Source organism: Gallus gallus, chromosome 2 (genome assembly GCF_016699485.2).
Source record: "Gallus gallus isolate bGalGal1 chromosome 2, bGalGal1.mat.broiler.GRCg7b, whole genome shotgun sequence".
NCBI classification, from domain to species: Eukaryota; Metazoa; Chordata; class Aves; order Galliformes; family Phasianidae; genus Gallus; species Gallus gallus.
Window position 1 is genome coordinate 111,465,095 of NC_052533.1, and position 24,925 is coordinate 111,490,019.

Consider the following 24,925-nt stretch of genomic DNA (forward strand, 5'->3'; position numbering starts at 1 on the left):
GCCACCTGGAAATCATGTAATCCCCAATATTCCAATCTTCGTTTTCTTAAGCCTCCTCAGGACTGGGCTATAAATTCCTCTGCCTGCGAAGAAAACCGTCCAAATACTGGTCACCATTTTGCAGCACCATGTAATGATCAAACAGGCAAACTACCCTTACATTTCTGCCAGAACTCTGAGAAACCAATACGCCTTGATGGACATCACATCCCCACTCACATTCAGAAGCTCCATTTCAGCTCAGGCTTAGACATGCTCCTGTAGCATTCTCCTGGATGGACCTTGAACCTGCGTTTCCAGTAGTGTTTTTGATTCTCTTTCCTGCTGCACCTGGCCTCTCTGTATGGATCCTGGAGCGAGTTTATCACTTGTGGTGGAAGGGGGCTGTTAACTGACCCTGTTACCATCACTTGGCACTGCTGCAGACTGTGTTTGGATGCTGTAGGACAGTAGTACCCTGCCCAGTGAGAGCCACATATGCACCGGAGTTGCCCTTGGTTTCTGGGTCACCTGTCTCTGTAGATAGTTAAAAGCATCTACATAGCACCTAAGATTTGGGTCACATACCTGAGCAAGATAGCTTGTTCTGTTGCATGCGTGCAGAGCACATCTAATGCTTGCTGTCTTCTCCCTGTCCTGCTTGCTACCGCTCTTGCTTTTGTAAACTCTTCTCCTGTTTTCTTTCAGTCTGAGATGTTCATATTTTCTGTACTTGATTTTATTTCTATTGATTTTTTTTTTTCTGTAAAGTCTCTGACTGAAAAGCTCCAGGGATAGCAGCCGAAGCTCATGAGAAATCTGTGGGAATAGTGGGGGAAAGCAGTTGATAAGGCTTGTCATTTGTCTGTGTAAGCTTCTTTCCCTACTCTACATTATCCAAGTTGTTTGAAACATGTTGAAAGCAGAAAATCCAGAGATAAAATAAAGCATTGTTATTCAGTGACACATATTCTGCCCTATAGTACTTCCTCTTGGTCCAAAAGTATGAACATAAATCATGTTGCTGGTTATATTATCCCCACGCACAGCAATCAGGCATTCATAAGATTCAAATCCACTGAAGTCATCAGCAGTCTTCCAGTTTACACATCCAAGATGGTCCAAGAAGTATTTTGCAGTACTTGGTTTTCTGGTTTTGCAACATAGTTTGATATTTTGGAAACGGGGGTCAGCAGAGAGCAGACTGAGTTGAAGATAAAAAAAATTAGCATATTTCAGTATGCTTGATCTGATTTTGTATCAATTTGTACATCTTTTCCTGCACGCCCTTTTGCCGCGATTCGAATTTCAGCTCCCGTCACTGATAAAATCACTAGGAATCATTCTTAATATCACAGAATGTTACTCTTTCCTAAATCCTCCAAATTACCTAAAGTATGCAAAAATTCAAGCTATGCATCAAAGACCAAGCACAACAGCTTTCAGTGTGGGAAAGAGTGAGAAGTTTAACTCTCAGTTTCCTGGATTTGACAAGCTTAAGCCAAACTCAGAACATTCTTTTAAATGCATTTCACTGTGTTTTGGGAAATAAAGGAGCATTTGTCTCCATTGCATGAACACAAAAGCAACTTCAGTGACTTAAACCATAGAGCATAAACCGAAGATTCACTCCTAAACTGTTTTTCTTCTTGTCTGGATACATTAGACTTACATAGCAGATGCATTTGCTTCATACGTCTTAGTCTTTCCCTAGCGTACCCTAAACAATCCCTACTACATGGTGATTCAGTTTTCTAGTCAAAAAGCATTGGAATAGATGAACTAGCTTGAAAATTACTGCAGAATCAGAAAATGATCCTGGCAGGAACCTTAAGAGTTCTAGCTCTCTGCACAAAACGAATCCAGGCCCTTACTGACAGTCTGTCTTCTGCTTTATTCTTGAAGAGCTCAGTGCTGGCAACCCCACCTTCTCTGTGGATACGTCAGGATGTAGGTATTTGCTTCCAGCAGAATATTTTCACAGTTTCTAACCTAAGTCTCCTTTGATGTTATCTTATTTTATTCTCTCTTGTCTGAATCACAGTGGTGACAGAGACAATTTAGTTCTTTACTCTTTTTGCCTTTACTTGAAAGCTATCATTTTGACTTCTTAATCTCTTATTTTCTAGGACAAACAAGTCCCAGTCCTTTAATCTTTGCTCACTGGTCATGTTTTTTAATCTCTCATAATTTCTGTTAGTCTTCTCTGCACTATCTCCAGTCATTCCACATAGCAAATACCAAACCAGCTGCCATAGAAACAGCGACAGCCTGGTGTCACTCATCCTACCTGCCTAAGTCACAGCACTGGGGCAGATGGCACAGGGCAGAACGTATGTTTTTTTGCAGATACAGGATAGCAAAGCAATGTTTCTCCTGCTGCAAAATCAGCTGACCTAGAGAGAGATTACAGTAGCAGAAATGTACAAGCTTCCTTCCTTCCTTACCATTTTGGCCAATTCTAAGCCATATTTTCCATGTTTACTTCAATGCTGATATGCATTTTTATGCATATACGCATTTATATGCACGTATATTTTAAAGATATGAACACAAACACATACACACATATCCAAGTATATTTTTGCATATAGGTACATAGTATTATATATAAGCACACATATATATCCAGTAAGGAATTCTTCCTGCATTTCTCTTTGTTAAATGTGGAAGGAAGCATAATCTCATTTGTTGTGAAACAGCCTGTGCAGCACAGGACAGATGCTGCCAGTCAGCAGATTGTTTTTGCCTGGAGGAAACTGGTGAAATTTTACACTAAAGGGCAGAGAACTTTACTGGACCTTTTGATGATCTCCTTCTGTAATGTCATAGAATCTTGTTAGCACAAAGACAATAGAGCAGGCTTGTTTAAATAACCCATTACTATTCATCTCTTATTCAGACCACATCACCAAATAAATGACTGCTGTGTCTGTTTTTTGATCAATCATTCTTTGTTTTACGCTGCCACAGAGTTTTCCGGATTAACTCCCAAAGAAATTAACTAGTTCCTGATGAATGGACACCACTGAGTAGGGCACCCACCCAGAAAAATCACATACCTGACTGAGGATCTGTTTCTCCATGAATGCTACTAAGACCAAGATGCAGACATGAATATTAGGATTGAAATCCGTGTGAAGTGATTGGAAAATGTGCATGTATAAACTGTTCTTTGACATATGAAGGCGGTGAGTATGTAGGTCTTGAGAGTGTCAAACAGTTTCATCTCATGTTTATTTCAATTTTATGTGAATCAACTCAAAAGGTGATAAACTGAAACGGACTGATTTGAGTTGCAGTTTGGTGTTGCTGAAGGAGACGGCACTCCCGTCTCTTTCCCTCCTTCCTCCTCTCCATTTTCACCTTGTTTTGACCTCCCAGGGAGCTGATTCAACTCCTTAAACCAGAGGAAAAAGGAACAACAACAAAAAAAAAGTCACAAGAGAATAGGTTTGTGCTGTCTAAGTGAGTTGCACGTGATCACCCTGAGGTGGGTCAAGAAGCAACACAGCTGGCAGGGCAGGAGTGCAGGGGCTGGAGAGAAGCTGGAGGAAGGGCAGAGGGAGAGGGGAAGTAGATATTTTCCTCCCAGCAACAGCAACAATTGGCTAAATGTGCTCCACAATAGACTGAGCATGGACCGTGCAGGCAGATGAAGCTGAGCTCTGGAAGGCTCTGTCCAGCTCCTACCTCCACTGTGCCATGTTTGCTCTTCCACGCTGTCCCATGCTAGCTGGCCAGCATAGCTCCTTCCACTCACACCTTCTTGGGGTGGGGCCTTCCTGCTTCACCTCATTGCACATCAGAAGCTGACTGCAGCCTACTGATCACCATAATACACACTGGAAGATAAGGTGTCTGCTCCATTTGCATATCTGTTTTGTGTGAAAAGTGCAGCTGAATTTTGCTTGGAATCTCAACCGAGAAGGATGGGCTTTAAGAGAGAAAAATCTGCCACAGAAGCCCAACTTTGCCTTCCTGAATCAACTTTTGAAGAAACATATGTCCCATGAAGGCATAAGCTATACTAGGGCAACCTGAGGTGTGACTCCATTATGCTCAGTCATAATGCTGCCACTGATTTTAGTGCAGCCACATATTGTCTGAAAATCTGGGTGGGAGTCAAAGCTTGAAAAACTCTCCTATCTGGCCTTTCCTGTGTGAACAAGTCCTACTCCAGTGCGTGGAATCACTGCTTCCAGTCAGCGTTTAAAGTCATCACTCTTCCCTGTAATATGAACATTACAGGAGCGTGTCACTTTATGGTGTCTTTTAAGGGATCTTCAGCCCCTGGTGCAAAAATGGTACTTTCTTCAAAGCTCAGTTGTATTTTAGCCCATTTTGTTTTGCTTTGATTTTTTCTTTCCTTTCAGAGGACCAAAGCAACAGCAAAAGAGAAGATGATTCAGCACTCTGCTGCTGATATCAGCAGAATCATGTTCAAAAATCTGAGGCTGGGCAACAGAACTATTTGTCTTCTTGCATTCCAGGGAGCAAGCAGATTTTCCTCTTCTCCTCAGTGTATAATTCAACAGAGTGAGCAGAATATTCTGACCAGCCAGACTGATATGGCTGATATACAGAAACTTCCTGACCCTTCTCCCCTCATCAAGCCATAACTGCTCTGAAACTTGGCTGAGGTTCTGGCAGTCATATCTGTTCTTTCATCACACGTTTATTTTCCATATTCCTTGGGATTTCTTCATTTAAAACTCCATAATATCAAGTAAGATATATCATTTCCCCCCCTCTTTTGATTTTCCAGCATAGAAGTGGAAATAAGAAGCTAAAACTTTGCAAACTAGCAAAAAGTGTCTCAAGAGATGCCAGATTTCCTTCATTTCTAATGATGCACTGGGAAGAAGGCAGTTTTCAAGTTCTGAGTCTATACTGGAGCTACTATTGGATTCACTAAGCTGATGGGCACTGTTAACAGAGACAAAGGTCTGGGCCCTTTGATTTAAGAGATCTCATGCTGTCACCCCACTTGCTTAATGGAGGCCTGGTGAGACTTCTAATCCCCACCAGCAGTTCTGGTTACTCTCTTGATTCTGCTTAAACTGAAGGTAGCGAACATAGGTGGGACTGTCTGGTTACATTATAACTTATTTCATTGCTTGGAATCAACAGATGCAAAAGAGTTCTTCTCTACAGAGGGAAGTTCTTCCATGTTTCTTCAGTGAGTCACTTTTGTTCCCTTGTCCCTTTTAACTGTAAAGCTTGTGCTAATATTTGTTATCTCAGGATGATGTATACTCATGTATCTGAAGACATGTAAATATCCCTTCACATGCAAAGCAATGTAAATTACAGTACTGCACAAGTAAGTGAGTAGAACATACAGTGCTACCAGGTGACAAAACAGCACTGCATTAAGGCCTTTTATGATTATATACTCTTTGTGAGGTGCCGCCCTGGGCAGAGCGCTGGTGTCACAGAACCATTGTCCATGCACCTCTGTGGTGCCCTGGGGCCCCAGTTTGGTCTGGAATTTTTAGGATATACTACTTAAACTTACTTACTACTTAAACATATAGTTAAAAACAGGCTTATTTCTATCTGCCAGTCAACTTCATAATGTCATTTTTTCCACTGGCAGAATATGGTCTGTGTCTACATAGTTCCTCTTGCAGCTTTAAGTTCTGCAACACAACTTTACACAAGAGTAAAAGGAGAATGCTCCCTACAGGTTTTAACGCAGAGATACTGTCAAAAAGCATTTTCACAGAATCATAGAATTATTTGTGTTGGAAGGGACCCTTAAAGGTCACCTAGTCCAACTCCACTGCAATGAACAGGGAAACCTACAGCTACATCAGGCTGCTCAGAGCCCCATCCAGCCTGGCCTTGAGTGTCTCCAGTGACACGGCATCCACTACCTCTCTGGGCAACCTGTTCCAAAGCCTCACAACCCTCACTGTAACTTTTTCCTTATATCCAATCTGAATCTCACCTCTTTTAGTTTGAAATCATTTTCCCTTGGCCTATGACAACACACCCCACTAAAGAGTCTGTCCCTTTCTTTCTTGTATCTCCCCTCTAGATACCAAAAGGCTGTTATCTATTTCTACTACATCTCTGTATCGCACTAGAGTTTTCACACCAGGAAGGTAATGCCTTTTTTAGATGTCTGCTGTAAGAACACTCACCTTCCACAAATGCGTCCTCAAGACTTGCTGGCATGTTGGGAAAGAAGTGACACTGTGGCTGTTCTTCTAGTTTCAGTGAGTGATATATTACAAAGTTAAAGTACAAAGTTAGCATCCCGTCAGTTTTTAGCTGATATAATACTTTTTTTTTTTTTTGCCAGAGTCTGGCATTTGGTGCAACTACAGCCAGTACTGAAACCATTTCTCCTGTGGCAAACAAGTATTTACCTACACGATGAATTCTTCCTTCCGTGTACATAAACTAGCTTGGACACACCACATTTTAAACAATAAAGAAACAAAACACTTATTGGAAACATATTTTCACAAACTGCACTTTGGACCACAAAAATGCCTTTGCAAAAACATTGTTCAGGGAAATTTACGGCTCCTATTACTCCTCACTTTGGGGCATCTGTCCTTTAGTTTATACCTGCATCTGTCTTAGAGATATGATCCTAACATACTGTTAACATTGTTCACTCCTACATAGTCTGGATGAAATCCTACTCTCTCTGAAACCAATGGCAAAATATCCTTCAGCGCAGCCAAAATTTCTTTCCGTAATTATAACTACAGTTTATTCTCTGTCTCTCGTGTAAGTTACTCTCTGCATGATGCTGGCATACTCCTTCCATCTGGCTCCTAACATATTAAATTTCCTACTTGTTTTTACAAATGTATAGCCAATGGTTTCCAGAACTTCATTCCTAGATCACTGACTTGCACACAATTTGTCAAAACTTAGTTAAAATATTCAATGTCCCCACTGGCCTAAGGATGATAAATGGGCTGTCTGTTCCTAATATTTCTTTCCTTAGGAAGCTCTAGAAACTCCATTTATGTGAACTGAAATCCACTATCAGAGACTAACCAAGAGAAACTTGTCTGGTAAGTGATACTTCTGTGCATTTGCTGATGTAGTCAATTAAAATAATAACCTCATATCCATGTGCTGGCCCTGTCTCAAAATACTTCCCTACTCTTTTCCCATGTATAACTGAGTAAGGAATCTGGATGCAGCATTGATATGAATGTTACAGCTGTTTTTTCTACATATCTGGCAGAGACACATTTAATCATTTCTGATTAAACCTATAAGCCAACCAATGATTATCTCTAACTGCACCCCAAGCATAACAGGATGTGTTTTTCATGTATATCCCTGCTACATGTCATGCAAGCATTGCTTAGCCTTTGGTTTCTGCTTGGCAGGGACAATTATAAATGCACAGAGCTCAAAGTCTCCTTCTGTCACTTCCCTGTGCCCGCTTACAGGTCATACAGAGTGCTGCTAAGAGAATGACACTTGAATGATACTATAGCAGTGAACAGCACTTTATCTCCATTACAGCTCTGCTATAGGAAGTTTTAAAGGAAAAAAAACAAAAACCATGATGCAGTTTGCTGGATTCAGACTGGAATTTGTGCCATCAGCTCTCTAGTCTCATTCCTTCATGCTTCATCTGCCCAATTATCAAATTCCCCGTTGTACAAAGACACAATTCAGCTGTTCTAAGGGCTTAACCATGCCCTCAGATAGAGGGATGTGCAGTACACTGCATCTTGCAAAATTGAAATGCATAGCAACTGGTTTTCACTGAGTACACAGGGGCATATCCACACATCCACATATCAGTACTCAGGTAAACAAGTAAACAGGATCCTAAAGATCATTTGAGTCGAATATGCATTCAGATGCAATGAACTGCTAACCTCTTCAAATCAGTTAAGGCAGACCAGAACACTACTGAAACATGAAAGCTGGGAAAACAGATGCTCTGATTTACTTGTACTGTCTTCCACAAGTAGATATTCTGAATGTGCAAGTCCATTGCGAACTAGGCTTTTATCCAACTTGCTGAATATCTGACATTCTCTTTCATTTTGGGTAACCAGCTATTCCCTTTCCTCTAAAAGATTTATATTGTGGCTTACTTCCATACTGACTACCTCCCTGTCAGCTCATCTCCCTGATTATAACTTCTGAGAAAATCTCCATAATCCAAGATGTTTCACATGTGCTTGCAGCTTTTATATCACTTACATTTTATAAATGAGGATTCTTTTTAATGCTGGAGTGACCAACATGCTGACTCTCAGAAAAGGTTTAAAGAGAAATACTACAAAAAAAAAAGGATGTGGGCAGAGCTCCATCCCACCACAACCTGCTTTTGACCAGTGATGAGCCATGACTTTGTTCACTCTTTCCAGAGGTTTATGGCATAGCACATTTCTTATGCAAAATAATAGAGGTAACATTAGAATTCGTATTACTCACAATCAAAGGCCAATCAAAGGATATTTTCTGGTCTCTGGAAAGGAAGAGTTTCAGTCCAACTACTTCCTGCTATCACAGAGCTTCAGATGTTACAGTGAGCATTAGCTGGCAATCATGGCACAGACATGGAACACTTGATAGCCAAGGGCTAAGTGACAGCTGAGAGAGTGGTTATCTGTCCCCATTGGCTTCCTCTCCAAGAGACCCATGCAGATGGAGAAGCAAGAACTTCACTGTCATGGTGCTGCTCCAGTAGGCAGGCTTATTTGCCAGGTTTCCAAAGAATGGCACATTTCACAATGCCGTGGATATTTTCCACCTCACCTCCATTAGGCACCCACAATTCCAAGAAACATGAGATGTTTCCTCTTCCTAAGCTTGTCATTGAAAGGAGAAGAGCCATTTGGAGCCCTTGTATTACAGTTCTGGAACACTCTGTGAGAGACATGTGTCTTCCCATCCACCACATGCACATCTTTCCCCTGAAGGAACTAATAATGCCATTTACAGAGGGGAGCATTTTGCTATCAACAAGGTAAAGAGAGGACTTAACTCCTTAGAGCTTGTTCATCTCTTCAAATTACTTCACCCTAGAAAATGTTATAATAAAGCAAAGTTAAGGAACAGAGGCAAGCAGATTCAAAGCATTCCTCTCCCCAGTGAAACTGATAGACTTACGTAGCCTGTTAATCTGCGTAGTACATAAGAAGACCTATTCTTTAAAAATAGCCTTTATTTTACCAATAGGCCGAGCTGTCAAAATTCATATGCATATGGGTAAAATCAAAAGGTAAATCTCTTCAGGACCGAATACCCATGAAGACAGGGTGCTGCACTGCAACGATTGCTGCTCAGATATATGCCAGACATATTTTTGTGGAAAAGTACCTGTAAAAAAAAAATAATAATAATAATGGACATGTGGTATTGAAGCTTTCTTCAAAGGTTGCATGAAAGACTTCATAATTTCAAGTACTAAGATTTCCCTTGGAGCAGAGCGAGAGGTTGCCAGGCTCCCGAGAGGATAAATAAAATAGGGACGTTCATTTCTCATTCTCAGTAAAATACTGATGAAGCACCTTTGTCAAAATCTATTTGGCAAACTGCACACTGTATCTTGAATCACTGTATTTTATGTTTCCGGACATAAAGAACATCATCCTTCAAGACGCTCCAAAATAATAGCTGTAGTGGAACCGGAATATTGAATTTTAGTTTATTACAATGCACTAGGTAATAAAGCTGTCAGTATTTCATTTGGACAATTTTACTGAGTGGAGCAAACATTCATTAAGGTCAACGTTTTCCACACTGTTTTTCAGATGTTCACTGACCATTTTCAGTTTTTACCACAGTTTTTGTCTTCTTCGTCATCAAAATCATTGTCTTGAAGCAGCTGCAGACTTACTGTGTATTGGTATTTGTTTTCTGTTTAGGTTAATAGGACTCAGTAGCTCAGTCTCCCAGAATAATATTAAGGAATCTTTTTCGGAGAGGTCCTGGGTGACATCAAGTGCTGCAGGCATACTTTTGATTGATTTGTACCTGCAGTTGGCGAACACAATATGGATGGGTAAATAGAACAGAGAGGTAATCCCCTTTATCCCCTTCTATGAGAGGTAGAAAGCATAATGGGAAGGAAAAAAAGGGGGGAGTGGGCAAGGTAATTTTAGAATTCTGGGATGCCCAATACAGGGAAGCCCCATTTGCACCCTCATGTACATATAAATATACATATATGTATAAATATACATATAAAATACATATATACGTAAAAAATACATATAAATGTACATATAAATATACATGCACATATATGCATGTGGCTACTTGAAAAGATCACTGCCCTCACCGCATCTCGCTGGTCAAAGGAAGACAAAGGAGAGAGCTTCGCACCTTCAGACCAGCCTGTACATGCTTGTGGGCTGCAGTCCAGCTGGGATCTGAGGAAGTAGCTGGCGGAGAGGTTTTGTGAGCCGTTTGCCTGCCAGTCTCTACTTTTGGCTTGTATTCTCTCTTTCACTCAGGGGTCAGTCGCAGTGAGTCCTGGGCCTTTCTGTGCAGAAGCCCTTTGTGCGAGGCTCACCTCAGACCTGCTGACAGGTCGCTGTGAGCCGCAGGCTGTTCATAGGGGAAGGCGTATGGTCTGGTCAGGGTCCCTGGCTGAGAGGAAAAAGCACTCTGAATAGCAGAATAAAAACATGTTCTTTTGCCATGAGGTATTTGTACGAAGAATAACCCCATTTGTGAGAAAGACCGTGAATAGGGAATAAAGGGAGGTACGAACACGATCACGCTGAACAGCTGGACAGAAGGGGAAAAAACGTTTGCCAATACTCATTTGCAGCATTCTGCCAGTCCTGGATTTTCTTTTCTTCCCTCAAATATGGTCTCTACTTGAGTGGCTTAGCAAAATAAAGACAGATGGCAGTGGATTATCTCTAACACTTCATTAATTGCAGTGCGGCCATTACAGTATTTCTAAAGCACTCGCTAGAGCTTTGCCTGGCGATTTCCTTTTAGCTGAGTCGCATGCCACTTAGTGAGTAGGACCTAAAAGGACATTGTGACTTATTAATTAAGAGTGTCTGTATTAGTCGTAACAGCTTATGAATACATCAGTAAATTTCAAGGCTGAATATACTGCATATTTAGAACTTCACCAATGTTAAAGAAGAAATTACAACTTCTTGAAGAGGCACGGCCGCCTTTGATTGCCCTGCAGCCATGGCATAAATAAAGAACAGAGCCAAGCCAGATTTTAGAGCCTAATTCACGCTGATGTCATTCAACTTTCAAAATTAGGAACCTAATTTCCTTTTTCAAAATTGGCTTAGGCACATACAGCCGAAGTGCGAGATGATTCAAAGCCCAAAGATGCAGATAACACACAGCAAAATTACTAATGAGACCAGCTACTTAGTCCTAATGACCTCAGAGGCTATCTAGAAATCTTTTGGATATATTTCCGCTTATAAAAATGTGATTCATCCAATCCTGGAATGGGAGTAATAGTAGGTGATTTAGGTAACCCGAAGATAAGCAACAACACATGTTTCATTTCTCTTCTAGGTAAGCAGTAGGTTGAAATACACGTGAAGGAAACATCCGTTGAACAATCTTGAATAATCCTGTTTAAGAAAACAGAGGAAATATGCAGAAAGAGAAAGGATTCTGTTTGTAAAACATCTCCCAGTTCTGACAGAGTTAAAGGTAAGTATCTGGCAAGTATTTTAAACATGATCTCCTCTTAAAAGAATATGAAAGGTTCACGTATCCCATCACTGCACATCAGAAAGGAGTTTTGCAACACTGAAATTCACAGTGCAATAGAGCTGACAGAGTTCAAAGACATTTGTCCAGAAAAAAGTTGGCTTATTCCATTGTCAGTATAACAACTTCAGTGTGCACATCCCAGGACAAGAGAGCTGCAGCAGTCAGCGGAATGACAACTGTGCATTGCATGGCTGTATTTTGACAACAAGGAACTGGGAAAATGAGAGAGAAAAAAAGATGAAAGCAAATGAGAGATAACATAGGATTATTAATATGAAATGTTTCTGAGGAGGAGGCTCACTCCCAGTTACATCCTTGTTCTCAAGGAGAGCCTGGTGGGTCCAGCGCTATATACAACCCGTCCTTAGAGCTCACACTGTCAAAACATGCCCTGATGTCCCACCCTCCTTCCCCAGGCTTTCACAGGCAGGAAATCCCATAGAAACAGAGAATGTCTTGGAAGGAACATTTAAGACCAGCTAGTTCCAGCCCCCTTGTCATGAGCATGGACACCTTCCATGAGACCTGGTTGCCTGTAGCCCCATCTAATGTGGCCTTGAACACTTCCAGGGATGGGGCACAGAACTTGCGCCATGTAAAAATACTCTATCCCCAACCCCATTTCAGATAGAGCAGCTTTTTACCCTGTACTCCCTAAACAAATTCCTACCCCTTCCCTCTCTTTAAGAGGTGGCACCGCTTCACGAAACTCAGCATAGGCTAAAGAGAAACTGTTCACCCTGGCAAGTGGGGTCTTTGAGTTAACAGGCAGCTATGACAGAGAGGGAGTACTGCCTCTTGTATGGTGCAACAAAGTCCACTGTTGGAACCATCCAATTATTGAGTCTCTGAGAAAACAGCAAATAAAAAGAAGTTTAGAATGAGCAACAAGAATAAACTGTGCTCTGGAAATTCTGATTTAGACACTAAAATCCAAGGTGCTCAGAGTTAACTTGGGTAAGCAGTAATTCAGCCACCGTCTGTGCCTAAATGAGGAAAACGATTAGTGACTGTGGCTGGCTCTTTATTTTGTCAAAGAGAAAAGAAAACAGAAGAAAGGGGAAAAAGTGGAAAAGAAAAGCAAATGAAATAGAAGCAGAAACAAAACAAAATCAAAACAGAAATAGCACATTTCCAGTTGCAAGGATGGATAATTATTCACTGGAACTGTTTGCCTCTGAGTATGGTGGAGTCGTTAAGTCCTGAAATCAAGGCTGAAGCTGTTCTGCTTTATCCAAACAGAAGATTTGATCTCTATGCAGAACTCACACAGGTTTTTTACTGACATATATTGTGCTGAACGTGAGGCTACAGCATTTTCGTATTTTGCTCTGGTCTATCAGTCTGTTTATGATCTTTATAACTCCATTTCGTAAAAAAATGCATGCAATGCTATGTTAATTTTTTTGTTCTGCTTCTGTTATTGTTCATTAAGAGGTTTCTCATATACAGGGTTCTCAATTGCCAGGCTCTCCTCAGGTTTTCCCCAGCTCTGCTGGAAGGTGAAATACGTCTGAACCTTCAAGGGAGTGTTGCAGCAGAGCCTGCTGCCCTAGGTGAGACACCACTTCTCACCCTATTGGCACAAGGAGTGCCGGGTGCTGCGTGTGGGATTCAGGACAGGCAGCACACACTGCAGGCAGAGAACTCAGCTTGCTCAGGGGAAACACCGAGAGAGATGTTTCCTTAACTCTCCTGCTGTTTGGCCTAAATTTTTTGATGCAAACGATGCTAGTCTGGACTCATAGCTCAAAACCTGCTCTTAAATTAGACAGCAAGGTGTTGTTTTCAAAACCAAGCCAGTCTCTCTCTGGGATTTTAAAATGAAGAAGCTGAAAGTGCTGCTCATCAGTGGCAGTTCCTTTTCAGAGGGCACCCAGTCAAATACTTGTCTTCTTTAGACCCTTGGGTTCAAAACCAGGGTGTTCTGGACATCAGCACTTTTCAAACTTGGCATGGAATGTACAGTGTCAAAAGCCTCATTGTGCCATGAAAAAGTGATTAATTGGAAATAGATAAAGTCTGGGTTTTGATTCCAGTCGGAGTAGAATTAGACAGGTAATTTAGCTTTTAAAGCACACACAGAGAGCAAATGGATTAGTGCTTCCCTTCCTAGTGCTCCATCGTTATTTTACCATGTTTTTTCTGGAATGTAGAACTTCTCACACATCAGATGCTTCCTGACATTGTGTTAACATCACATCTTAAAAGGCCTATTTTAAATAGATCTTTATGGCTTATTGACTAGCATGTATTTGTGCCTCCTTAGTTTTAATTGTGCATATGCAATCATTCGAAACCTTCACAAGTTAGGACACTACCTAACCACACATTTTGGACAAAGCTGAGAAACTGGTAAATAGCAGTAACTATTGTATTAGTGCTGAGAAGATGGCGAGGGTTAACAGCTTACTGAGAAAAGAGACACAGAGGTGCCTAATTCTGTAGCAGCACAAGACTACTCCTCTGAGTTTAGTGTTCAGAGGTTAGTCTCATGCTGGTCTTTTGAAGGAAAGGTTCGTTTTTGATTTATGGCTGAGCAGGCACAAAGAAAGCATGTGCACAGAAACTTTCCATTGAAATCTAGAAGGGCTTTTAAAAATCATTTTTAGGAGTTTTAGGGTGTAAAGTTATGAGTTTTAGTGACTCCGTTCCATTCTCTCTTCCTCAATTTTCAGCAAGCATAGGAATGTTGGTATTGTTATACTAGAAATGCAGCACAGTACTCTCAGTTACTATCCAGCAGCAGAAGTTTCAATGGAAGATTTAAGAACTTCTCAGTAAGTGCATGCGGGGTAGGCGTCTCTCACTGTTATGTCTCCTCCTGATCCAATAAAGATTAGATTATGCATTAAATTGTTCTAGCTATTTCACGAAACTCTTGTCAGTCTTTATAACCACATCAAAATCCTTTTAAATTCCAAATTTCTTCATATTTCTGTTGCTGCGAGTTCCACCTTGAAGCTGCTTATTTCACCACTCTTTTCTGAACTTGCTCTTTTTCTCTCCCTAGGGCTGTTGACTGTGTTACATAGAGGGCTGCAAACTTACTTACAGCACTGTAACATCTGCAGCCTTTATTGTCCCATTCTTATCTCCGTGGCACATCCTGTCTTTTATTGACTGCATTCAGCAGAGCCTTAATGGTGCTGTGGTAAGAATCTGGCCTCTTTGCTGGGCTGATAAGGTTAATTGAGAATTCTCTAATGTGTAGGTAGCTCATACTTTTCTCTTAAACAGGAATGATTTTACATTGCTTAACACCCTAATTCACTTGCCATCATTCACTTGAATATCTGAAGTCTGAATTCCTCCTCATCTTTTTGGTTTTCCTAAGTTACTTCGATTTATGTTCTTCCTAGAGATCACTCCTCTTTCCCAGCCATGTATGTATGTATGTGTATATATACATATACATATATATATGAAATCAACATTGTATACCAAAAGAAGCTAATATTTCATGTCCTAATCTTAACCACTCTCTTTGTGAAGACTTCTCCACCCGCTCTTCTCTCTGAAAACAGAGGCTACAAAACACTGCATAGCAGCAGCAGCTTCACTGGGGACCACGTGGAGCTACCATCCCTTCACAGCCATGTACTCCCACATATCCACTCAGATCTTCTGGAGGGTTTGAATGGGAGACTGAGGCTGGTAATAGTATATGTTGCCCACATCCATCTGATCTGATAAAATGCCAGGAGGCAGTGCAATAAAAACTTTACTGAAACGTCTATGACTGTATTTCAGTCTTTATCAGGCATTTCATAACAGTAAAACATGCATCATCATTTTTCTCACAGCACTGAAACTTTACCAGCATTTTGTAAGGCCTGTGGTTTCTGCTCAAGTATAAAACAGCTCATATTTCCCTTTTACTAATGCTGACCTTACACTTAAATTGCATTCTGCACTATTGAACAGTAGGAGTGTTTCCTATAAAACTTGGGAAACCTACATAAACTTGGGAAAACTACATTTAATCTTTCACACGGAACAACACTTCTGGGATTCATAGCAGAGAGTTTTACATGGCAATCTAACTACCTGAGGAACTACCCTCATTTTCCTGAGCAAACAGACATTCGGTAATATAGCAGAAATCATTGTGATGAGTTTGTCCATCTTTATAGCAAAGTAATTAACAAAGCTGTTGCTGTGCTATTGTTATGAAGAATGGGAAGAAAGCTTAATAAAAAAAAAAAATGTTTGGATGCATTTAAACAGACAAAAACTTATTAAACCTTTTTGTGCTATACAGAAGTCACTTTCTCTTGCTTTCAAGCTTTATCCATACAACGGCACTTTCTGCATTCTTCCCATCCCTCTTCCAGATGCATGAATATGCTGGAGGAAGGCTGTGTGAATATCTGCAGATTAACTGGAGGAAGGAAAGCTGTTCTCCCAGGAGTTTCAATCCAATTTTTCACATTAGAGTTGTGAAAAACTCCAGATACGTTAAAAAAATATTGATACTGCCTTGTTAACTTCTGGTCTGTTTGGGTTTGTAATGAATTGTCTGCACTGCAGATGCAGAACTTATTACTGGTCTGGGTAGTGTTTTCTACTGAGTTTCAGGTCAGAGTAACTGACTGAATCACAAGGAGTTTATTCCTGCTCACTCAGACACAGCAGTCTTCATCTTCATCTGAGTAACAACGGTTCCACTTGAGCATCCTAAAATAGTGAAGTAAGGAGGCTGGCATGGCTTTGGCTATAAGAAGAGTTTGGGGCAGCCAGCGCGGATCCTCACTCCTGCTTTATCCTGCCTTTGCAAGCTTACTCCAGGGCCCTTTCAGCGTGCATCAATAGCAGTGCTGTGATTGAACTGTGAAACACTTACTTGATGCAATATTTTGTGGCAATAAGGTAGGAGCTTATCAGGGACATCTCAGCACAGAATCTTTTCAAAATACCAAATGACCCACATTGACAGATTGACTTTACTATGATATTTTGTTAAGACAGATGAAGAGGGAATGATTTTCCTGTTCTGGGAAACTGATGGGAATTTTAAATTCAATACACGCTCCCAAACCAGATCAAACAGTCAATACAGAAAATTTTCTCAAATTTGTCATCATTAATAATAGGAAAGAATGGGATTTGCTAAAATATGTCATTTTGCTTGGACATGGTATCATTCTTTTTTCTTTTTTTTTCTTTACAATTTGAATTATTTTGCCTAAATAAATGTCACTGTGGCACAAAAGCTTGATTTTTTTGTTGTTGTTGTTTTGAAATAGAATTCATTTCAATGAATTCAGAACACTTCTATAAAATCAAATCTTGAACAATAAACTAATTAAAATTAGTCCTTTTTCACAGACATATTTGACTCTTCTAAGTAAAGAATTTTGTTAAAAAGTCAATTTTCTCCTTGAGTAGAACTCAGTTTGTCACATCTGGAATATTCTTTTGCAAATATCAGAGAGCTTTTCATCAGGATTAAATCTCTTATTTTTCATTTGCATATATGTCTTAGCAACTGCCATAGGTTCAGTGGTTTCAAGTCATCATAGGAATGTGTCCTTGAGAATCATTTTCCTTCATTTTTTATAAGCTTCTATAGATATGTTTAAACCAGACACGGTAGGAAATGTGTAGCCAATGTGTTTCACGACCATACTAGTTTTACTACTATTGCGTTTGATCAGGCTAGTTTATTCATTCCAGTTGCCCTTTTAAAGGTCAAAGAACAGCAGTTTTCAATGTATTTTTCCTGGATGCTAACCTACACCCTCCCCCTATCAACAGGTCAAATAAAGAGATTAACCATTCATAAACAAAATGGTGATGTATTACAATCACAGAAAGAAAAAGAAGTTGCTACTTCCTGTAAATGGGAAGGGATGTGCTTTTCAATAGAATGAGGGGGAAAATGGCACCGTTCCCAGTTTTTCACTGTGGTATGTGTAAGGATCCATTTATCACCTCAGTGACAGAAGTTCTGGAGCTCCTGTCATTAATGCTGAAGCAAAACACATTTGAATGTCATGTCAATAAATCACTTGCCAACTAGAGGGTTGGAGGGTTTTACAGTTGTTAATCTGGCTGGTCTGGGAATAGAATTTACACACCATTTTCATTCATTACTATGTCCAAAATAAATCCAAATTAGTGCTATCACTGAACAAAAGAGCCACAGTTTCAAAGATGATTAAACATGCAGAATATATTTAAAGTAATTTTATTAAGAGAAACATAATATATTTTGATAAAACGTCATGTGCTTCTTTTGCTTGTTCTGATATACTACATAAGTGTGCAGTAAACAATCATTTGCCAATTAGCAGAAAACTGAGTACTTTTTATTTTCCCAACACATTGCCTAGTACTGCGTTTTGTGAAGAACCAGGAAAAACAAATGGGTACTGAAGCATATTCAGAAAATGAGCTAATCAAAGCTATTCTGAGAGAAGGACGGGGAAGCACTTCAGACTCACAAGCCTGTAAGGTCAACATCTGTCAGCAGTTCCCTGTCTCCAATGAAATGGAGGTCAAACATCAGCATCATACCCTCCTGAAACTGTGTCAGTGAACCAAGAAGGGCATATATCATGGGATCTCTCAGGCAATTGTGACTGCTTAGTTCATGCTGTATTAGTTTATGCCCCATTTATGCTTTTCAGTGTCTAATAATACATTTTTATGCAGCAAAAGGTAAGATGGGAGCAAAAAGGTAGAAGGTAGATAATAGCTTCTTCAACAAATTTTTATAACACTTGCATTCTAATTAAAAGTAAAATTCATCTGAAGTTTCAAAACGTTAGAGATGCAGATGCCTTCCCCACCATAGATTTAATGGCATCCATCACCTCTTGTTTGGAGCCAGGGACACTTTGAGCAAAACAAGCGTAGTTCACACAGAAGTTTTCACTTTTGAAATATATGATGATTTTCCATGGAATAAATAAGCCAATAAACAAGTAGCCACCAGAATACATACATGGTGGACAGAAAAAGAAAAGCAAAAAAAATTATGAATGCCTACAGAGCAATGCTGTGGTTGTATGGAGGTGGTAGCAAGCAGCGTGAGCTCGATTCTGAAAGTGATATGTGCCATCTTCTAATCTCTAGACCAATCCCACTTCCTCCCAGACTCACACTCATGACTAGGTGATTAGTAAAGGCATCTGGTGAGGCACTGTAACAGGTTGCCCAGAGAAGGTGTGGATGTTTCATCCCTGGAGGCGTTCAAGGCCAGGTTAGACGGGGCCCTGGGCAGCCTGATCTTGTGGGAGGCAACCCTACCCAATGCAGGGGGTTGAAGCTCAATGATCTTTAAGATCCCTTCCAATCTAAGCCATTCTATGATTAGCATTCATGTACCGTCCAGTGGAGAAGAGAGAGGAGGACACTATATCAAAGAAGCCTCAAGAATTCTGGTATTTCCAACCCAGGCATTGGAGATTTTGTAACAACTCTCTTATATAGCAAAATGCTAAGGTACAGTGCTGTTCTCAGATTAACATGTGATATAAAGCTTATATAGCCAGCTTTACCAAGGAAAATTTGGGAAAAAAAAAAAAAAATGGGCTTCCCCAAAGTAGCATAACACTCAGTTATATAGTACAATTGGCCTCTGAATACTACAACTTCAGACCTGCTAACTGGTTTCTGAATATATGTGTGTGTTCTTGATGTTATTATAGAGAAATAGACCGGGACTAGAAAAATATTGGAGCAGCAAACAAGTGTTTATAGCCGTTCTATGCCAGCCAAGGCCTTCAGACCAGGAAGGTGTCCACATCAGCCAAAGCAACACAACTATCAGAGGCTGAATAGGATTTTGCGAATGAGCTCATCACCAGGGAAAAGTTGCTAGAAGAGGCAAAGTGCATCCTAGAGAATCTGGAGACACTGAAGATCATGGAAAGCCATCTCCCCTTTGGGATAGTGCTCTTCTTTTTTCATGTGCAGACATTCAGCTTGGCTGATCATGACAGAGGACAGCCTTGACACATTGCTTGGCAGTGACCCCAAACATGTTGAACGGAGAGATTTTTTCCCTTGGAGTGAAAAATCTTTTTGAGTTTGTTTATTTCCGCCTGCTTCTGAGCACAGTTTCCTCACATTTAAGTTCATGAGATGTGATGAAATTATCAGTGCAGAAGGAATTCCTAAAATAAGGCCTCATTAATCACTAATTCATGAAGTTTTCAGAGAAGGGAGTGCGTCAGAACTGCTTACTAAAGAGAGAATATCTTATAAATAAACATCATATCTTACATATTCATTTCTTTTATTGGTATATTACTTTTATTAACAGATCATATGAGAAAACAATGATTCTTGAGGGGACAATTATAAAGGAGGTGAGTTCTTACCAGATTTAACAGACTATGTTAAACATACATTTGATAGCAAAATATGCTTGAAAAATGTACTGGATATTTCTTCTGCTGAGTTATTTCTTAGCACTTCTTGTACCCCAGAGATCAATGAAAATTTCCATATGTGTTGAGCACAGATTAGGCTGCATGTAATAGTCCTAACAAACTTAAGTTACGTGCTTGCAACATGAAAGGATTTGGTATCATTTCACAAACATAGCAGGGAGGTCTCCAGCTCTCTGTTACTGATATTCACTAACTTGCAGCACACACAAGATTTTGAAAGGTCTAATTCTGGAGAATTATGGATCTTTTTTTTTTTCCAAACGCACTCAACAAAGTTACGTTCTTAGACAGATCGGCATAAAATGGAGTTCATTAGTCTGCCCCAAATTATAAGCAGTCTTCCTTCGAGTTCCATGTTAGAGTAATGAAAATTCTAAGACAAGCAGTCATATTTAAAATGTTTGCTGCAGCTGGTTTCAAAGCAGATGTTAATGATTGGAAATGTGTAAATGTTAATTTTGAGAGACCAATTAAGTTTTCAGTTAAATATTAATGCATGCTTGGTTTATGAGAAATTTCATGCAATAACAGAAGCATAGAATATCCCAACTTGGAAGGGACCCACAAGGATCATAGCGTCCAAACCCTGCTTCCACACAAGACCACCCAAAAACCAAACCCTATGTCTGAGGGCATTGTCCAAATGCTCCTTGAACTCTGGCAGCTCAGGGCTGTGCCCACTGCCCTGGGCAGCCTGTTCCAGTGCCCGAACACCCCCTGGTGCAGACCCCTTCCCTGACACAGCTCCGTGCCGTTCCCTCGGGCCCTGTCGCTGTCACACAGAGCAGAGCTCAGTGCTGCCTGTCCGTTCCCTGTGAGGAGCTGCAGCCCCCATGAGGCCTCCCCTCAGCTCCTCTGCTCTGGGCTGAGCAAATCCAGGGACGTCAGCTGCCCCGCATGCACCTTTGCCTCTCAACCTATCACCATCTCTGTAGCCCTCCTTTGGACAACCTCTTAATAGTTTCATGTCCTTCTTATATTGTGGCACCCAAACAGCACCCAGTGCTGCAGGCAAGACCACACCAGTGCAGAGGAGAGAGTACAACCCCTACCCTCTCCCAGTGGCAGCACTGGGCATGGTGCACCCTAGGGTGCAGTTGCCCCTTTGGGCTACCAGGGCACAGTGCTGGCTTAGATTCAGCATGCTGTCATCCAGAACTCCCAGATCGATTTCTGATCATTCCCCCACTCTGTATGTATGAGGGCTGCTCAGAAAGTAATGCCTCCTCTTTTACTGTGTCAGTCCACAACGTCAGGGGCAGATGTTGGTGGTAGGGCAGTAGAGGTTGAACATTCTCACCAATATCCCATTACATGCTGTTGCCATGTGACAGATGGCAGCAGAGGGGCAGTCTGACAAAATGGCATTTGACATGGAAGTGCGGATAAAGCAAAGGTGTGTCACTGAATTCCTCCAAGAGGAAAAAACAGCACGCACTGACATTCATCGACACTTGCTGAGTGTTTATGAAGCCTCTCAACCCCACTTCCAATTCTGCCTGTTTAAATGTCAGTGTAAGAGCCACTGGAAGAATTTTCACAAATGGCATGGAGCCCTAAACAGAGAGAGAGCATTTTAGAAGGACCTAAACTAAGCTGAAATCTTCATGCAGAACACTTAGTGCAATGCTTCTTATCTAATTGTAATGGCCTTTATCAAGCAGACCGAGGTTTTCATTTTGTGCTATATTTGTTGTGAAGAGAGAGAAATAGATATTGTTATGGCAAACATGGCCTTTCTTGCTCAGAAGTGCATATTTCTAGTCAGAAGAATTTGTGCTTTGCTGGAATGAAAGCCACCTTTTCTCTCAGCTTTGAGAAGAAGAGATTCCTGAAGAGAAGCTCAGTGTGGAAGAAGAGTGGTTGGCTGAGGGTTGGTTTTATTTGTTTTAGTTGCCTTTGCCATTATTTAAGCCTCTGCTGAGCAGTGCATGAGTATTTTGTTTGATGATGACAGAAAGCATCAAATTCACCATGTGTGCTGCACAGATGGTCCACAGCAATCCCAATTGTGTCACATTCGCTGTGCACAGAGACCACTTGTACAGAATGTATGCAGGAGTTCTGATGCCTTCCAGAAACATCAGACTCATGGCACACTTGCTGAAAAGTTGATCTGCACATAACATGAAACCTGCAATGAAAAAACTATTCCAGATTGTTTTTTGTTATCCATAAATCCCAGGCAAAAGTACACATTCCTCAAATTCCATCATTCAGCTCTTCCGGAGAGCCAACAGGACATATGTGGGGAAATCCAGACATTAGATAGCCCCAACATTACTGTTATGAGAACAGCAATTCTTCAGAGGGATCAGTGAGCTAAACTACCATGACGGCAGACACTTGGTGTAGCAGAGCTACAGAAGGCTGTGTCATTGCAGGAAAGATGCTTTGAGAGTTGAATAATCCTAACAAAGGGCAGGCTAGAAAGTCATGCCGGAATCCTGCACAAGAGGGAAATTTCATCTCATATTTGTCCAAAAATAATCCTGTATTTTAAAAGATCTGCCATTATTATTGAGTTTACATATATTCTCTGTCAGCTAATCAATTTTTAGTGCTCTAAATCTGGCTGCTTTTCTTCGGTTAAGCTAATATTTTGCATCAGTTCCGAGAAAAAAACAATCAAAAGCACTAAATATTATATACAGTGCTACTATTTTAGCTTTATAGCTTAAAAGAAGCACTTTTTTTATTTTTCAAGATGACAGTTTCTCCCCATCTTTCAGCCAGCTGGTGCTGATATTATGCCACCAAAAATCGCCTGTTTTCTGCAATTCTGTGCAGTTTGGAACGTGTATAAAGCAGCAAATCAGCATGAGACTCCCTGACACTCCAAAATTGTTCCTGTTTACATTATATCTAGGCATACATAAGCTATTTTGGGCCATTAAGTGTAGTATGACATACCAGTTTATAACGTTAATAAGATCTCTGAAATTCTACGTGCTCCTTTGGTTAAGATTGGAACTTAAAACCAGCTGGTTCAATTAAAGGTATGCAAGATTCTTTATCTTAAAACTGACCATACATTTATATGAATTTTGCCAACGTGTCTAGTTGAAATACCTCTGTATGGCTAGATATAGAAATAAGAGTTAAAGGAATTCTTGCTGACCAGCCATGGTATGGGACACACTTTCTGGACCTGAACAGCTTGAACTGGCTGCTTTTTTCCTGCTATAACAGCACTTCAGGACAGCACTTTAACAATGGGGTATTTTAATAAAAACAGTAAAACCAACAAAATCAGGTTTTGTGTGGTTCTTTAAGGTGTGCTGGAATAAGTCAGGAACCTCTTGCTCAGGCAAAAAAAGTGGGCTTTGTCTTGCCTGAGGAAAAAGAAACAGAGACGAGATTGTTCACTTTATTCAGTGAGTTACACTCACAGATACCCATATATTCTATTACATGCATTTGTTAAAGTTGCCCCGATTGAAAATGAAATGTTATAATTTTGCTGTGTCTTGTTCTTTATTGTGAAAGAAGGAAACAAAATGCTCAGAGTGTTCCTTGTGCTAATTTGACTTAATGGAGCCAAAAATTTATCCAAACTTAATGAAGTAAACCAAACCATGAATTATTCACTCAATCCTCTAACTGGAAAAAATGAAAGGACAAAAACCAAACAAGCAAGAATCGGTTTATGATGGAGCTTGACAGATTTACACCTGGGATTGTATGATGTGCTTGTGACAGCAGTGGCCTTGTACAGAACCGTCAAAGTGAGTCTTCACAATCCTATGTTTCTTAAAGGCATTACTTTAGGGCTTCTGAATAACAGAAGGGAGCTGAAATTCAAGTTGCAGTGTCCGTAGATATGGATTTTCTTTTTCTTTTTGAATGAGAGCAGCTGAAAACTCTCTGTTGAGGAGTGACTGAGGAGTTGGTAGCCATGGGAACAAGGCTAAAGCTGGTATCTTTTCATGAAGGAATCAAACCTGTCCAAACTCTCTGAAACATCTTTATGAGAGTAATAGCAGCAGAACTGACAACTGGAAGAACAGCCATGGATGACCTATCAGAATAAACTGGGAATATCAGAATTATGGAGGATTGTGATAGTGATTTAGCAAGAAATCCGTAGCATATGCAAGAAAATACCAGTTAAAAAAAAATAAAAGAAGAGCTATGGGGGACACTGTGAGGCAGCTGTTGGGAACACGGGTTTGAATGTAGGAGGGAATGACTCAGTCCTCAATTAAGTGAGATGTGCAGGCATGAGTATCACTTGCATTTGTACTGAATGAAAATGGGGCCCCAGCTCAGAAAATGCAGTTCACAGTTTTTAACCCTTGCACTGGAAAGCAAACTCAAGGCAGATTCTTTTTTGTTGAATAGAAAAAGAGTGGATCTTTGGAGTTCTATATGGCTTCTCTCTGGAAATATCACCCCCTCCATAGACTGAGTAAAGTGATGCCACAGAAATGCCTGCTCCCAGCTAAACTATAGAAATGTCAGGCAGAGCATAACGATGCTTCCACCACCACAGCAAGGAGGCACACTGTTTCGTAACAGTTTTGGAATGCGAGCATCTCTAGGCAGATGGGATTCGTTCAGGGAGTCCACTCATGGAAGGGGGATCTCAAAGCATAACCCCACAGCATCTCTGCCTGCACAGGGCAAATTCACACACGAGCACCTCTTCCCATGTGTGTGAGGAATCAAAACATTTACACTGGGCCTCACCAGTACCCAAAATTGCTCCTGACCTGGCAGCAAGCACAGATCGAGACCCAACATTTCCTGCTATAAACCTAACAGTAGTGTGATAGGCAATGAGGCTGAAGCTCTGATCCTTCAGGTCAAAGAGGCGATCTCAGTTGCAT